Here is a 5,713-nt window from a genome sequence, read left to right as displayed (position 1 = left end):
ATTATTATATATAATTGCCGTAAGTATTAAATTGGATTATAAGTTTATATATATATTACATTCATTGCATTACTATTATTATTACTATTATTACGTTTATTATTATTATTACATGACCATCGTTACTATTGCTAGTATCATTATTACTATTATTAACTATAAAGCATAGAAAATAAAAGGTTGTTTATACTTTGCATTAGGTTACGTGTGTGTATATATATTATCATTATCGTTATGTATACATATACATATAATATTAAGTTTTGTAATATAATATTATGCTATTATAATTCATTCTTAGCTTTCTTCTAGTATAAGTATAATCTATTACTATAATTTTCTTTCACAAAGTGTATATATAATATATATAAAGCTAAGGCGGCATATTTGTATTAATCATACATATATATATATATAACGTATGCGAGAGGAAAGAAAAGAAAGAAAACGGAGAGAAAAGACTGAGAAAGAACGTACATAAATCCTTCTGAACTTTCGGCTTCAATTTCTTGAAATTCGTAACTCCAATAAAAAATCTAATTCGATAAGAGTATTCGTAATCTTTTCTTCTACATGTTGACACCATTTTTTTATTAGTGGAAGTTAACAGTGATGTAACTTCTCTTTCCTTTGGGTTTGGCCAACGAGAGTTTTAGGAGACATAGACGATTCTGGACATTTTCTTCTTCGATAGCTCAGTCAGAAAGCTTCTCCGGAACTTTGAATATTTTGATTCCGTACGAAGGTATGGTTTTGGTTTCTCGTAGTTAATGTTTAATGTCACGTGAAAACATAGGCTAGAAGACCTTAAGATAGGAGTGAAATGAATGAATAATTGATGGATTGTGTATATGATATAAAATGTGAGGTTTAGCTGTTGTCAATAATTTGCTGTTGAAGTTGGTCGATTTGGAAAAAGACTTAATATTGGTATTCGTTTGATTATGAAATAATTTGTTACTGGACATGATTTGAATGACTGAGAGGTGTTTGGTTTGATAGTTGGGACCCTTGAAGGGTGGCAGAAATTTGAGTCTTAGAGGAGATATTGCCAAAATTTCTTTAAGAATTGGAATTTTGATTTGAGGTAATATTTTAAAAGGAAAAGAGATTACTATGTGGCTTGTGTATTTGAGATTTAGGGATGCGCGCACAGAGGGACTGTCCAATGGTTAACTACCAGGACTTGTCGGGTTGGCTGTATAACCGACAGATGAGACTCATCAACCATAGGACAAGCATACATCATATGCATTTGTTTGTTTGCTTGAGTGTGCATTGTTTTGGTTTGCTTAACCGTTTAATTCTGCTTATCCGCTACTTGTTCTACTTGCTGTAAATGCTTCTCTATCTGTGTTTTCCTTGTTTGAACTGTATGTGTATGTTTTCTTAGAAATTTCTCTTGACGAAAGTGTGAGGAGAGAGGGTTGTTCCACCAATGTCTCAGAGGATTGGAGGAGTCAGAAAGTGAAGTATTAAGTTAAAGTTAGATTCAGAACTAGAATACCTTAGATAGCTTACCTAACTTTTGGTTTAGTTTATTTTATTTAAGAATGATTTTAAGTGTCGGAGTTCTAGGAATGCCTCTGGCTTTCCCGAGACCTTTTATATTAACAATGCGGGCACCTTTACCATACTGAGAACCTCCGGTTCTCATCCCATACTATGTTGTTATTTTTCAGATGCAGGTCGAGAGACACCTCGTTGAGCGCTGGATATCCTTTGTCGAAAGGTATCTCATTAGGCGTCTGGACACCTAAAGCGAAGTGGTTACTGGGTTATTTTGGTGTGTAGTGATGTATATACACGTACTTAGCTTTCTCTCCGCATAACTTATTCTTTTTGATCCTCCTAGAGGTTTATGGAGAGGCAGGGTTTTGTTTATGTACATTTTGGGTTTTGGATATGTATATATATATGTAAATACTCTCCGGCCAGCCTTGACTTCGCAGACTGAGTGAGGAGCTTGTTATTTTGTACCTTTAGCTTTCTATTCATACTTTTATTATCTTACGTTTGATAGTTATAGTTTGACTCACACGCAAGTTGTTCCGTTTCCGGAGCGTGGCGCTTTTCATTTTGCGATTTTGTTTTACCCATTTTTCAAGGCTCCTAGTCTATTATCTTCTTTCTACTACTATAAGTATGTATTTTATTTCTTTTAGAAGTCGTAATACCTCGCCACCTCTGATTTACGACTTAAGCGTAAGGCTCTGTGTGGTAGGGCGTTACATTATGGTATCAGAGCAGTTCGTTCCTGTAGAGCCTGAGGGATGGACTTATTATGCTTCTGGGCATACTCTGGGTGTGTGTATGTGCTATTAGGATATCTGATTGATATATGTGGCATAAACATTCATGAGCATGCATTTGGAACTTGAAGCATTAGACTTGCGATATTGAGACTGATCAACTTAATATCACTTGTTTGGTGTGTAAAGGGACCAGATGTCGACTCACGGACGCGGTCGCGGGCGAGGTAGAGGTAGGATAGGCACCGTTACTCCTAGCCCGGCAGGGAATGATCCAGTAGACTTCATGACTGCCCTGGGAAATATGGCTGCGGCTATGCAGGCGACAGCCGAGGCACTGGGTAATCAGATAAACCAGGGTAATCACAGAAACAATAATGATGAGGACGGTCCCATGACACTTGCTACATTTCTGAAAGTTCACCCTCCGACCTTCAGGGGAACCTTAAATCCCACTGATGCAGACAATTGGATTCAGGCTATGAAACGGGCACTGCAGGCTCAGCAGGTTCCTGAGGAGCAATGGGTTGAGTTTGGAACTTATCAGTTGCAGGGTGAGGCTCAGTATTGGTGGCAGGGGACACGACGTATCCTGCAGTCAGATGGCGCTGTGATTCCTTGGGAGGTTTTCCGAACAGAGTTCTATAAGAAATACTTTCCTAATTCAGCCAGAAATGCCAAGAAACTTGAACTGATGCAGTTAAAGCAGGGACAAATGACTGTTACTGAGTATACTAGTAGGTTTGAGGAGTTATGTCTTTTCTCGTATCTGTCAAAGTGCGCCTGAAGATTTTGCTGAGTGGAAATGTATTAAGTATGAAGGAGGTCTTCGAAGTGATATTCTGAGCTTCGTTGCACCAATTGAGATCAGAGTGTTTTTGAAACTGGTAAACAAAAGTAGAGTTGCTGAGGATTGTCTGAGAAAGGCGACATCAAATAAGAGTGATCAGCAAAATTTTGTTAGGAGAGATCAGGGAAGGAACTTCGCCCCTAGAGGACAAGATTTTAAGCGAGGCGGTTACACCCCACAACCACATTTGGGTCAGAATAACTTCCAGAGATTCAGTAATAATAACAGCCAGGGAAGAGGCAAAGGAAAGCAAGCTCAGACCCCACCAAATGATTTAACTTGTAGGAGGTGTGGAAAGTACCACCCGAATACTCCGTGCATGGCTGGTTTAGGTGTATGCTTTTACTGTGGTGAAACTGGGCATTTGTCTTGGAATTGTCCAGAAAAGAAGAAGAATCAAGAAGCTGGAAAGGAACAACATCAGGGACGCGTGTTCACTATGACAACGGATGGTGCTGGAAGCGCAGATACTCCGATTAGAGGTAATCATGAACTGATAATCGAAATTTTCGACTGCCTTGCATAGTAAATAACACGTAGCATTCATTGTAGTACATTACCGAGTTGTGAGCCTTGTGATTTTCAACTGAGCGATCGACTAAAGACCTCCGAATGGTGAGACAAAACGATAGTGGTCAGCCTAGAAAAGTGACTCAATTCTTGGAGGATAATAATAAGAGTGGCGCAGCAGTAGTGCATCGAACTATTATGAGTATACAACTTAAGTTATACATATGGGACCGGAAATGTTGAGAGCTGTGCGGGACAATTACCTGAAATCCAGAGATGGTAAGTTATGAGGAAGAGACATGACATAGATTGAACCCATAATTGATAATCTGTTAGGTGTCAAGAGAAAGAGTAAGTTGTGATAAATTCAGCGTCAGAGGCTGAACCAGTTTCAATTGTATTACGTAAGGTGACACCAATAGAATTGGCAGAACTTAAGAGCTAGATAAAGTAAGTATTAGAAGTGATAAACCCGTCGTTCTAATACCAACCTGCCTTATAACCTTTCTGCATCGAGTCTATCTTGTATCTTCCATTTTGCATAGACTTTTAAGCCATAAGAATATTCTGGATTTACAAACAAAGCATGTCAAATCTTTCTATTTTTCTTTGACATGTTCAAGAAGGGAAGCTACATTAGTATGAATTTTTTTTATTTTATATCAATTTTCGAAGGCAAAAATTTTTATAAGGTGGGTAGAATGTAGCGACCCTCAGTTTTAAAAATATAAATATAAATAAGTTATAATTTATTTTATAAAATTAAAATTTCTTATTTTTAGAAAAAATATTTTTATTATCAGTAATTGAATTAATTTTATAATAATTTAAATTTAATCAAATCCATATTATTATTATTATTATTATTATTATTATAAACATTGTATATAGTTGCCGTAAGTATTAAATTGTATTATATTATTATTATTATTATTATTATTATTATTATTATTATTATTATAATATTATTATCATTATTAATTATAAAGTATGAAAACAAAAGGCGGTTTATGTTTTACATTAAGCTACATATATATCATTACTATCATTACGCATTATGATTGCATATATTATTATTATTATTATTATAGCTAGCGTTATTCATTGCTAGTTCTACTAAGGAAACTTTATAATATTATAAGTTACACAATTAGATATTGTAACATTATAAGTTACGTTAATATATATAAAGAAAGAGTACTCGGTCACTTTCATAGATATAAGTTTTGTAATATAATATTATATTATTATAATTCATTCTTAGCTTCCTTCTATATAAGTATAATCTATTATTATAATTCCCTTTCATAAAGTGTATATAAAATATAAATAAAGCTAAGGCGGCGTATTTGTATTAATCATATATATATCATTAACGTATGCGAGAGGAAAAAAAAGAAAGAACACGGAGAGAGAAGACCGAGAGAGAACGTAAATCCTTCTGAACTTCCGGCTTCAATTTCTTGAAATTCGTAACTCCAATAAAAAATCTAATCCGGTAAGAGTATTTGTAACCTTCTCCTCTACACGTTCGCACCATTTTTTTTTAGTAAAAGTTGACAGTGACGTAACTCCTCTTTCCTTTGGGTTTGGCCAACGAGAGTTTTAGGAGGCATAGACGATTCTGGACATTTTCTTCTTCGATAGCTCAGTCAGAAAGCTTCTCCGGAGCTTTGAATATTTTGATTCCGTACGAAGGTATGGTTTTGGTTTCTCGTAGTTAATGTTTAATGTCACGTGAAAACATAGGCTAGAAGACCTTAAGATAGGAGTGAAATGAATGAATAATTGATGGATTGTGTATATGATATAAAATGTGAGGTTTAGCTGTTGTCAATAATTTGCTATTGAAGTTGGTCGGTTTGGAAAAAGATTTAATATTGGTATTTGTTTGATTATGAAATAATTTGTTATTGGAAATGATTTGAGTGACTGAGAGGTGTTTGGTTTGATAGTTGGGACCCTTGAAGGGTGGCAGAAATTTGAGTCTTAGAGGAGATATTGCCAAAATTTCTTTAAGGATTGGAATTTTGATTTGAGGTAATATTTTAAAAGGAAAAGAGATTATTACGTGACTTGTGTATTTGAGACTATTTGTTGA

The sequence above is a fragment of the Arachis duranensis genome, chromosome 7 (genome assembly GCF_000817695.3).
Source record: "Arachis duranensis cultivar V14167 chromosome 7, aradu.V14167.gnm2.J7QH, whole genome shotgun sequence".
Classification (NCBI taxonomy): Eukaryota; Viridiplantae; Streptophyta; class Magnoliopsida; order Fabales; family Fabaceae; genus Arachis; species Arachis duranensis.
Note: the sequence above shows the minus strand (reverse complement) of the source record.